We start from the raw sequence: 13,078 nt of genomic DNA, 5'->3' as shown, positions 1-13,078 counted from the left end.
CTGGGCATCAGGAGAGAAAAAAAAGAGGGCAGGGAATCACTATAATACAACATGTTACACAATGCATTGCAAAGAGTAGAAAGTACAGATATGACATGATACGTGTAGTGTGTGGTAACCTGGCCCTAAAGTGAAAAGTACCTGAAAATGAATCTAGCAATAATAAACTTAGAAAGTACAGTATCAAAGTAAATGTACTTTTTGGGCAATAAATCTACCACAAGTATTATTACATGAACTGTATGTGCTGTGCAAGAACAGGAAGGTTGACAGGAGTGGCAGTAGTAAATAAGGGGGGCAGGGCTCAGCAAAGAGTTTCATAATGAGAAGTAAGTAAATGAAGAAATACAAGATATAGCAGGTACTCCACTAACAGTGGCAGCACATAAGTCATTGACTCCTGCATGGCGATGAGGATGAAGGCCGTCATGGATTCTTCTGAATCAGACCCACATACATCACCCTACACACACGCATATGCACAAATTTAATTCTATTTGTATATGGTTATAAAATTTGCCAATGTTCTTCATCTCCATTAAGTTGAGGAGCCGTGTTCAAATTGAATTATACGCACCATCATTTCTCCGTGGTACACCTTTCCGCCTTCTCTGAACACCTTCCCGTCGGGTTGCTGCGTTGAGAATCAGAACATCACAGGCGTCACAGATCACATTGCTCTGCACTGCCGCAGACTGTTGGCCATGGCGAACACCTTGGTAACGTATGCTGTCAGCCTTAGGGAGAGGAGAGGGGTAATTGTTCAGTTCTATAAATTTGCTAATAAATACACCCTTCCTCTCACAGTATAGTAGAATACCACGTTAGGAGACATTACATTACATATTAGAGGATGTTTACGTATGACTTCATAGATGTTGCAAATGCCTCACCAGGAGCTACTTTTGTGATGGGCCCACACAGCAAAAGAGCCATCAGCTTTACGGTTAGGCAAGCTCGTTCTGGTAACCTGGACACAAACAAACACACAATGCTTTTACTGAATATAACTGATGGCAGTTTTGTTTGTAAAAACCGAGTGAAAACCTTAGTTGTGTCTGTGTCTATGTGTTAGCTACTTTCAGCCATGAACCTAACTCCAGATAATCCCTTGACGTTCTCGGGGGGGCTGTATGTGAGAACTTGCAAATGTCAGAGTGAGGCTCCAGGTTTCTCCTGCCAGCCTCTGAGTAAAGCTCTGGATAAAGTTAATGAATGAGCGATGTGGCAGAAATCTCAGCAGGATTCACTGCAAAGTGAGTTGGTGGAGTTGATGACGTTTCTAACACGCAAAAGATACAAAATGAGAGAAAAAGTACCAAATATTTCCAGTATGAAAAGTGGTGCCATACATGTAGAAGACACTGACAAAGATGTCAGAGAGAATTTAGTGATAAGAGACAATACTGGTGTCGATATGCCTTAAGCAACCTCGATCTCATCTCATCCTGCCTCTGTCTGGAACCCAGCCCCCCAGAACCCTCTGGAAATGTCTGTGTTGTTGTGAATGAGTCTAAGTGGAGAATCTCCTGCTGTGTTGTTCATATGTGGAAGAAAAACTTGGGAGAAAGTACCGACCCAATTGTGTGATATTCTCTTGAGTTCATGTCTGAAAACAGCTTGAGTGTTGTGGCTCGGATATGTGGAGCAGGGGTAGCATGTTGTGTCTTGTTTGTTTTGATACCACTTCAGCCACAGTAAAATTAGGTATGTGTGAGTAAATACATCTGAGTGATCTTACCGGTCTTGATATGCTGGAGGGCTTCGTTTCGTTTTAAAGCCCACAGCCTCCCACTGGTGGTTTGTCCAAATAAGTGGCTGCAATGACCAGGTAGGGTCATGTGGATCATGTTAGCCTCTCCTTCGCCTGACCGGCCGGTAGATAAGGCTGCCCATACGACTGCCCACTAATTCGTTCTCTACCATTGGAGCAATGTTTTCCCTCCCTGCAGACATGCACCCTTAGAAGAAACCAAAGCACTTTAAATCAACAGGAAGAAACAAGCAAATAAACATGAATTCATTTACAGGCATACGATACACGACATGTCCAAATGTACCATAATCCCACCTGTCACAGAAATCTGTGTGCTAGTAGGTGTGTTGGAACCAAATCTTTCTTTGAGATTCCACTGTTTGTGTTTCCACTTGTGTACCTCCACAGAGAAACAGTGAATTCAAGTAATAATAAAAACACAATATTACCATTACTGTCAAATGCAGCTGTTTATGTGGTAAACTCACACATGCCTTTGTTAGGGGGTCTAGTGTTATAATCTGTGGTTGTTTAACCAGAACACCTTCTGGCTGTTAAAAAAAACAGCAGAAACAAACATTACAAATCACGCTACTTTTAAGTAGCTATATTATGCTGGTTTACAATAAAATACAGAGCGGTTTGTCTGTTAAAATATTTAATCCTTATTGGTCTGGTTCTTTTTCTGAGTTGATGTTGCATTTTGAAAGGGCTGATACAGTTTTGCATTTGAAGTCAAAGTAAAGCCCTAAAGATTTCTGCTTCGCCAAACTTACTTTAGCACAGAAGATCGCTGTTTGTTCCCATTCCTTGAAATCACTAGTCATCAGTATTTTGCCACTGACAGCTATATGGTATAGCAATAACTTTTTGCATTTGATGAAATATGAAAATGAGGACTGCATTGCTTAGAATTGTAGTTTCTAATGACCCAAAAGCTGTGTCCCAATTAAGGGCATTTGGGATCAATGGGTGAATCCTCTCGGCCAGACCTATCCCAGGATTCATTGCGTGCCAGAGGCAAACCAGCGAGCTAGGTATGCAGTGGCTGGGCTGCAGTAAGCGCAGCCATAGTAGCTAACGATGAGATGGTAAGAACGGGACACGCTGGTGACACAAAAGGAAATCCTTCACAGATCAGACCATCTGATTTTGGCTGGAGCCTTTGCGAACTTCGTGCCTCAGAACTTTCAGATTTGATGGTAGGGAATGCCTTTATAGAGCCCGATGGAGTTATTGGGAATGATATCGACACACCTAATGAGGCAGGATATATTTAAAGGCCAGATGGCTACATACAAAAACTCAGGTTACACTGGTTCTGTAGGCTGAAAGCAGCCACACATACATCCCACATCACATAGTAACAGGCCTCAGGTCCGATGCGTGTAGGCAACCGGCTGCATGGTGGCGTTATACTTGCTAGGTTCTGCCACTTCGGTAAACATAAACAAAGATGGAGACCCTCAAGGAGATCAACATTTGTAAATGGTAAGATCAAGACAGAAAAATCAACGCTTTACACGAAAGCTTGTCTACAGTACTCCTCGCCACTTCTGTCACTGATGACGTGGCCCTGATGATGTGCCCACTGACCCCATTAAGGTCTCACTACTGCCCCACGACCTATTATGCGGTTATTGCATCTTGCGTACACATCTAACAAAACCCAAACTCCAACAAACATCTGGCTTTTTGTCTGCAATGGGAATGGATACAACCATATTCATTCACTCCCGGGTCAAATAGCTCTGCAGCCAGACATGGGTTTTGGTCCGACTGGCAGTGATGGACAGGTGACACCGGTTGAAACGATGCCAATTTTGCTAAGACACCAGGTTTGTATTAGAACATGATGCACCCAGGAAAAAAGGCAAACTCCTCTTCAGCAATGGGAAAGTGTCATTCTACTATAGCGCAGGTTACCTGCCTTTAAATATCTCTTTTCACACCTACTAAATGTCGGACAGTGAAGGTACTTTTACAAGCATTCTCTTACCACGTAACATTTAACCACATCTTTGGTGGTAGTCTTTCAACTCGCTGCTTGACCCTCAATGTTGATTATCCCTTCCACTATGAATGTTGGCGAAGGTTGAATCAAATTGGTGATTTGTCATGCATTTCATCCTCTGCATTTCCTGCAAACCACATTATGTTCCTCTCAATCAGATCTACATACTATAAGACTAAAATACATCAATGGTTTGATATGTAGTCAAGAATCTTATACCAGAAGATGGGGATTCTTCTTCAGTGATTCCTCTCATATTTGACAATTTCAGGTACACTTTGATGTAAATAAAAGAAATTAACAACAATTTAATGATTAAATTGTTTTACAAAAGAACATTTTGACCTTGAAAATGAGGAAGGAGCCATGTAAGCCACTGCTACTTATCCAGGGTTTTACAAGTAAGATTTAAGACTTAAGACCATAATGAATGAGGAAATTTAAGACTTATATCAATTACGACAGATACAAGGAATATTGGAGTCTGGGAATTATTTATACTTCCCCATAATTTAGAAGATGAAGTGAAGTAGCAGTGAATATAACCCTGGAAACACCAAACTATCTCTACAAACTACAGGCAGTATCAAATTATTACTGTGACAAACTCTGACCAAGGTGTTTGTAAAGACTCCAATATGTCCCATGTTGGTCTTGTTTGTAGTTTTATTAGTGCGTGTATCTACATCACAGAGAAAGCACTACACAGATAGAGATATTAGAAACTATGCATGAAGCCCAAAACATTTCTCTCAGAAATGAATAATGGTAATCTTAAAGTGCAACTGATTTAGGAATTAAAATGACCTACCTAAACATATTTAAGACTTAGTATGTTGCATTTCCTTCAAACCCTTTGACTAGTCCAACCAATATTGGACTTTCTTAGACTTAGGATCACAAAAACCCTATGAAAGCCAGAAGAAACAATCACTTAAATATCTACTTTTGCTTTCTTTGACATCGAACAAGGAAAAATGATGTCGTCTCATTGACTCCGTCCTGAAACAACAAAGCATGGCGCTCAGACTTACTGGCGATAACGTCAGGGCTGTAGTTGTGGAGGATCGCCTTAACCAGCTGCTCTCCACGGACAGCAGAGTAGGGCAGTCTGAGATCGATGAAGAGTCCTTCGGACAATCACTTCCAATGGTTCGCCAATGCAGATTCCTTAGCGATGAGAAGGATAAGAAGTGAGTGAAACAGAGAAAGAAATAGGGGATGAGAGAGATTTAAGATGATCGTGGTACGACTAAAATTCATCGAGTCCTCACCGTGGGTTCTTGACAGACTGATGCCAGTGAACTGCCAGGTTGTGATTGAGTCTTGCAAATGAAGGCTCTTCATAAAGGATGTGGAGTCACTGAATCCCCCAAAAAAAGTGCAAGGACTCAACGTTGGTGGTGTCATGAACAAAGTATAGTATTTTTGAATGTCTATTTTAGTTGCCTCACCAGTTCGGTGTTTGTGGCGGGCAAGCAGGCAGTTTGATGTCTGACCACAGCCAACTCTCAGGGAACTTGGTGCGAGAAAAAATGTCATTGCTGTCCATGTAACTGTTGTCGTCCTCCTCACCTGAAGTCATTAACAAGGAAGGTTACCACTTTGATTGTCTCACAACCACCAGTCTGACCCATAGATCTTAAATAAAGATGGACTAAAGTGAGAAGCCTTGGAGAGTCTCGGCCTCCACCTGGTGGCTGGCTGCAGTATACGGGATAAATCTGGTCTCCTCTAGAGCTGCTTTTTGTGTTGATGACGTTTCACAAAAACGCGACAGATGCAAAAATGAAGAAAACTAAAGAATACAAACATCTCTGGATGAAAAATCTGTCACACAGTAGAAGACACCAAATAGAAGATGTCAAAAAGTTTTGGCAATAACATGGATCAAACTAACTACACGTCAAATAAATTGTGTTTCTCATTTTAGGTGGATTCTTATCACACTGATGTTTGCTCAAGTTGTAATTTTCTGACAAAATAACACATTGCTTCTTTTATGACTGATTCGTGATTGGTTGAGGCGCCTGGCTCCTACCCCTGATAATACTGCTCAGACTCTGATTCCAAATGCACAAGATGGCAGCGTTTGTATTCTGGACATTTTAGTTTGAATTTCTAAATAGTGGGAGAAAGTAGGAGACGTGTCGTCCATCTTTATGTACAATCCATTGTTTGGCCGTGGATGACCCACAGCCCTCTTCCCCCTTCCATCATCACCCATCTCTTACTGCGGGCCAAGTTGAGCTGATCCTTGCTTCATCGTCTACTTGGGTTCTCCACCTCTGTGCAGCAGTGCAGGAAAGCCTCAGCACAGGATGCACCGTCCGGATAGCACTCTGCCGCGTCTGACTGGGTGTATGACAGGGTGATACCCTCATGCCATCAAACAGCATCACTGCATTCCCATTATCTGGCTCACTGGAAAGAGGGTTGAGGAGAGAGACAGAGGTGAGAAGGGATGAAGTACAAAATAGAAGGAGCTGTTGGAATAAAGCATTTTAAATTAAGGCAAATTCATAGAAACAGATACATAAACTAGTCAAGTCAGTCTTATCACATTACGGCCCGTTCACTTTTATTCAAAATTCAAATAATGATCATGTGTGGACTAGATAGTTTAGAGTTGTAGTTCTGCTAAGCTGGTCGTGGCGTGCATTATAGGTAGGAGATCGTTTCCTCCTGGTGAGGACCCGGACATTTCCTCTCTGGAAATGCAACACAGACTAAATGTTAAACAGAAGAAAACCACTGACAGAGGATATAGTTTGACTTTGATCTTGACAGTTGGATGAAATCAGTCTAATGTGAAGGGAATACAAATGAGAAAATCCGGTGTCACCTTGTCTGTAGGGAGTCCCAGAGGCAGTGCTGGACTCGAACAACAGGCCCGGCATCGTAGAACACCTCATACTGTCCTTCCTCCGCCAGGTGTGCAGCCTGTGTCGTATTTCTCTACAATGTCCCACACACCTGAACAGTGGAAGTAATTTACACAGGATACAAAGTTAGCGGAATTAAGGGAAATAAATCAGAACTAGAATCACCAGAAGAAAGATGTATTTATAAAGTGCATCAGCAGCATGACGGATAACACTACAGTATACTGGATATTCATCACTATACATGCATTATTACCTCCACCAAGGAGTTATGTTTTCTACTGTGTCTATTGTTTGTTTGTTGAGCAGATTATTTTGTCAGCATCACGCCAAAACCACTGAACTAATTTCCACCAAACTTGTTGGAGAAGGCGGTCCTGAGCAGAAATCGTTATTCTTTGGTCCAAATATAGTTAAGGCCCATCTGGTAATTTTTTTACTTTTCTTTTAAATAAATAACCACTTTATTTTTTCATTTGTATTGGTACTATAATTACTAGACTATCATATATTGGGCTTTGGCGGGCAATTGTGACCCTCCAAATAAGATGCTTTCACACATGGACTGACCACGAGATATTCTGACCTTCTCAGCCTTTGACTGTAGCGAAAGCAAATGTGTAAGTAAGAGACTCCTGAGCTAGAGATCCTCTGAAAGGTTCACCAGCAAACAGATAGGCGTTTGATTACCCATCTAACAGGTGACAGATGCAAAAGGGAAAAAAACAAATATCTCAAATGAAAAAGCGGTGCCACACACATAGAAGACACAGATGAAGATCTCAAAGAGAGCTTTTGGTGATAAGGGCCGATGCCACTGTCGATGTGCTGTAGACAAATACACAGAGGGTCTCTCTGCAGCCGGATGAATCGTTACATCCTGCCTGCTGCGCCACCCCCTCCCGTGACCTTCAGAGATTTCTGTGCTGTTGTGAACCGTCTAAGCGGAGAATCTCTGCCATCATTCATTCAGTATGAAGGCAAACCGGAGTTCATGTCTGAAAGCGACCTATGCAAAGCTTAAAAAAGACCTTTTTTTTTTTTTTTTACATCATTGTTAAAATTAACCACCTTTTGAAATATTTCCACTAAATGTGATATTGAATAAAGAAATTGCCTTTTTTTTTCTGGGTGGCGGTGCTGTTATTGAGAACGTAGACACCCTTTGTCCACTGCCCTTGTCCACCGTGGCCTCTGGATCTCCGGTGACCTTCAGTTCAAACATCTTGCCCAGGCTCGTAGGGCCTTGTGGGTCTCGAAGATTCCAGCTTCAGCTAAACATGAAGGAAGGGCGATGAATAAAGGAGACAGCAGTTTTGTGCCTTCATGAAAAACACATAGAAATATATCCCAAAAGTACAGAACCAACTTTTTCACTTTCTGCTTGTCTTGTTTCTTCTCGTAATTAGTTTAACTCTGTAAATCAGTGACGTGAGTCTTACCGAACCATGCAGAGTCCTTGACATCCCACCCACGAGTCTGACACCACCTCATTATCAGTTAGATGATAGTAGGCTATGATGCGGAATGATGAATGGCAATATGTCTTTGGTGATGGGAACTATCAGGAAATCAACATGGCCTCTTGTCCTGTAACAGCCCATATTTGATCAACTGACCCCTACTCCAGGATCTAGAGGCACAGATTCACACGCAAGTACTTAAAACCCGGAGTTTATACTTTACATAGGTCGAGGCATGAGGCAGAAAAGCATCTCCCAGGTATGTGATGTCACTGTCTTGATTTGGCCTTTTAGATTGAGGTTGACTTTCAGATTGTTTCCTAATTCCAGCTCTGCTGTATCACACCCTACAAAATGATGTTTGCAATGAGTGCGAGACACTGAATAGTTCATGGCACATACAGTGCTTTATCATCACAGCCTTGTCCTATCATCTGAAGGTATTTAAACACCTATGTGGATGTAGTTTTGGCTTTTAGTGTTGTATGGACAGCAGCCATGTTGGCTTCTGCTTGTCTCTCAGGTGAAATACGAGGATCGTTGGTCTGGCCTTCAATTAGAGACACACGTTATAAAGAAATACATATAAAAGTCTGGCTCTGCACCCGTCCGTCGATCTCATCCTGTGTTGACTGACATTGAAGTCCCTGCTCCCAGCAGTTTTATTATATCCTTGAAACTCTTTGTTCCTCAAAATCAACTCTATCTTATTATTATTATTCAAGAAGTTTGTCATAAAAATCCTCATATCACCTTAAAAATGGCTTAAATGTAACACTTCACCTTCCTTCCTACGTCCGTGACTGGGATGGAGTGAATATGCTAATATGACCTCTCTGCGGCGGAGGAGCCTTTTGCAGCTACTGGGAGGCTTTATCCATACTACTATGTTTTACTAACATGATCTCTATCAACGTGAGTGCTTTGGCTCGTTTCGAGTTTTAATTCCCATCTATAATAACACATGTAAAAAGGAAAATTAGTGACCAGTACACTTGGCATGCACATGCCCGATTGGACACAGAAGTTGCTCGAGGGCTCGATTGTTTCCTTCATATGTTACCGGTTGTATCATTGTACAGTAAAATTTAACAACATAATTGATTATCCATGATGCGTTCTACACTGGGGTCAAGGCTAATGCCGTCTGTTTTTTCTTCTGGAATAGGGTCATGTGATAGAGCTGTTTCCAAACATCTCTGTTTCTGCTCGTTTAGGACTAAACACTGCTTTGGAGTTAAAATGGGTCTTGGTGTTTCCAAACTTCTCAGTTTTAGGGCTCTAAAATTCTGAAGTAAGTGTGAACACCAGGCGTAACACAGCATAGTTGTTATTTTTAAGAATATAGGACGTAGTTTTGGGCAACCCTTGTGCGTTTGAAGATCTTCACTGCACAATTTAGGTTACCAACTACCAGTAAGTTAGCAGGTGTTAGTGGCCACCAGGACATTCGAGGACATAACTAGTTGTGCACCTTGGCGTCATCCAAGTGTTTTGGCTTTGTAATCAATGATACAGGCAGAACTTGAAGTTTACTGAGGCTAAAGGTAGAACTTCACAAACACTAAATCTGTTCTTGCCCTTCTTACACTGGCATTTCTTCACTGCAGTGTAAGGTGGAAATACTCCGCCATGCAGCTGACTGCTTGCTTTACTCAAAAATGTTCTTGTATCGATAAGTCCAAGGGTTCTTATCTGTCATGTGCACCAGATAAAAGGTAATGGTATATAAAGGCAAAAGGGGACGTGTTAACATTTTTTTAACTTGATTTTCCAGAGGGGACTTTAAGATCCATTCTTGCTTACTTAAAGCTGCATTATTTGATTATTACGAAATCATTGTAGTAACAGAACCAAATCAACAAACTAAATATATCTAAACCTGCACAGGCACAGAGTTGGGTGATAGTAATCAAATTGTAATCAGTTTGCAAGTAAAATCAAAATGTGCTCTGATGCAGTTCCAGCTTCTGTTTGCAAAGCGAACTGTGTCGTATAAAGAGCAAAAATGAAAATCAAGAAACTTCAGACACTTACATTGATCGTCAGTCTTGAAACTCAAGCCACTGTGTTGACTGTAAGCTTTGCATAGCCATTGGCTGCGGTTCTGCCCTCCACCTCACCTGGATTCACCACCACTCTAACACCTTTTGCCGGAGTTTCATCTGGATTTGTGACTTCAATCTGCCATCAAGGAAACAAACAGCCAAACAGAAATATTCACCTGTATTATCAAAGCATACAGTTAATCACATCTTATTAAGGGCAAACAAACTCTATTACATCCTGTTGTATGCAGTGTATGTACTGTGCAATAATAGACAGAACAGAGCAATGGTGAATATTGCACAAATAGCACAAAACTAATTAGGGCCACTCAGATCTGGCAAACAGGAGCGGACTGCTCAAGTGCCATCATTCCACACAGTATGTGGGCTGGATGACAGTGGGACAGTGTGGGCCAAAACAATTTTGCTATGTGGGATTGGAATAGTTAACCTGTTGAATTGAGTAGTAATTATCTAACCTTTAAAATACAAACTCAAGACAACAGAAATAATAATAATAATAATAATAATACAATATTAATGAATATACATTTGATTTCACTGCGCCTTGACAGACACCCAAAGACACCTTACAATATATTACAAATAAACACGTGAATAATTTAAGCAAAACCAAACATTGAAATTGGATTAGTGTTTTGATCATGTTTTTTTGTGTAGTCAGTTCAGATAATATTTATAATGCATATATATTATCCATAGATATTTTTAATTATATAACATAGGTAATTCTATGTTATTTCAGGTTGCCTGGTAAAAGCTGATAGATAAGTATCTTATACAGCAAACTTTTTACAGTATTTTGTCTGGATTAATGAGCACTGTCTCAGCAAATAAATTAACACATGATATGAAATGTATGAATACTGCTTGCCCTCTGGAATATAATTTGTTCATGTTTATCCATAGAAATATAGAACGTCCTGTCATTTTATATAAGTCTAAAAATGCGTCAGGGCTTTACCGCATATCAGAGTCATTCCCGGTTTAAAAATTTAGCGTTCTCTTGAAGTGGATGGTGTGGGGTGATGTGACAATCTGGATACCTCTCAACTCTGCCTCCACCATCTCACCACCACCACCATGCAGAAACACAAACGCACACCCACCCACCAGGCCCATTACATTTGTTCACTACAAACTGATATATAGAAAATGGTGTTCTGATGCACATATCCTATATAAGGTTTATATTTTCGCTCCTTAGCGTGCATATTTGTCAATGACATTGAATAAGTCCTTGGAGCTGCTGATCCACATGATCAGACATGCTGAAATAACAAACTCACAATTTGTCTTTCTTACAGCTCTCTGTCAGCACACTGACGGATCAAATATCGAACTCCCACCAGTTTATTGATATCCTGGAAGAGTCTGTGTGATGTGCTGTCTCTTCAGTTGGACCACCCCCATTACCATTCTCGATCTATTGTATTATAACACAGAAAAAAGCAATTAAACACAGCATAGTAGCACAGTAGAACAGTAAGCAAACAGTTGGAGGTACTGTTCAGTCTGGCTTCATTCTGAGCATCATGAATATTTAATATCTGCAGATAGAAATGTGACAATGCAATGCAATGCAACTGGCAAATTGACAGACAGAATTATAGTATGTGCTCACCAATATTCTCTGAAGAGAGCTGGGGAAGCTGTTCTTCTGACCATCCTGCTGAACCCCAAATACCACGTATGCTGTGCCACTCACCTCTTCACCAAACAGATACCTAAAGCCAGAAGCAAAGGTTTAAATACAAAAGAAGAAAAACTGGACTGTTAAAGTGGGATCATCAAAATGTGACATTAATAATAATAATAATAATAATACATCAGATTTATATAGCGCTTTTCAATGCTCTCAAAGACGCTTCACAAAAATAAGGAAACAATCAATAAACTCTTTAATACAAATAAAAAGAAAATGATAATGATGAAGTATCCTAAGAAAATAAAAAATGAAATAAAACAATGACTGGGGCGGATCCAGGGGTAGGACCAGCGGGCACCACTGGCCCCAGTTGAAATCTGATTGGGCCCTGAAGTGACCATGTCCTGTAAGTGGTCTTTTTTTTAAGAAATAAAAAAAAAAAATTATAATAATAATGAAAAAAAGGTCAGTTACTCACAATACTTACAAAAATTTAAAAATTTTAAGACTTTACATTTTCTAAGCTTTTTTGAAGAACACAATGTGGTTGAACAAGAAACACTTTTCAAAATATATTCAATGATAAGTGGCTTTGCTTAAAGCTATCGAGCCAACAGTAAACAAGGAACGCTAAAATGTGCACCTTACTGGATCAAGAGTTATGCATTGATGTTGGATATTTAATTGGTCCCTCATAAATTGTGGGCCCTTTATGGCCCCCTGATTTAGAAAAATCCTAGATCCACACTGAACAATGACAAGCAGACTAAATCAGCAAAAGCTCCAACACATCCTCTAATTCAATCAATCCACTAATGACAACTCTTTTCTGTGAGCCACAAAACAAGAACCTTCACATACGTGGCTTTGATGTTGATGGTGAGATCCGGACTGTCCACATAGAAGAAGGAGCTCAAGTCAGTTTCCACCTCAAAACTGGGCAGCACTAAAAAATGAAAAATGCATGATATCAAGAAAGTTTATTGTGAGTAAAAATGTATGAATGTTAGTTTTACAGTAAATAACGCTTGAGAGTAAAAGGGACTCACCATATTCTTTGACCTCGAACTCTGCAGAAAAGCTCTCCTGTGGGTTACTGTGGAACTTATACAACTTTCAAAATTGGGAGCTGCATGTGCATGCCATGTGTAGCACACACACACACACACACACACACACACACACACAAAATTTGAATTAAAATGTCTGAAGATGCATTTAAAGTACCCAGGTTGACTCTCGA

At 40.5% G+C, this 13,078-nt stretch overlaps 1 long non-coding RNA gene and 1 pseudogene across 1 annotated transcript; both read right to left on the bottom strand.

The window, feature by feature from the left end:
* Positions 1-13,078, bottom strand: part of LOC124854558 — a 226,801-nt pseudogene that overhangs the window by 212,626 nt on the left and 1,097 nt on the right.
* Positions 681-1,755, bottom strand: LOC124854843. Its single transcript, XR_007034850.1, has 3 exons — positions 1,742-1,755; positions 894-970; positions 681-737 (listed from the first exon to the last, which is right to left on the bottom strand). It is a non-coding gene; the product is annotated as an uncharacterized LOC124854843 (long non-coding RNA).

This window comes from Hippoglossus stenolepis, chromosome 2 (assembly GCF_022539355.2).
Source record: "Hippoglossus stenolepis isolate QCI-W04-F060 chromosome 2, HSTE1.2, whole genome shotgun sequence".
Taxonomy (NCBI): Eukaryota; Metazoa; Chordata; class Actinopteri; order Pleuronectiformes; family Pleuronectidae; genus Hippoglossus; species Hippoglossus stenolepis.
Note: the sequence above shows the minus strand (reverse complement) of the source record. Positions and strands in the feature narration are given on the sequence as shown.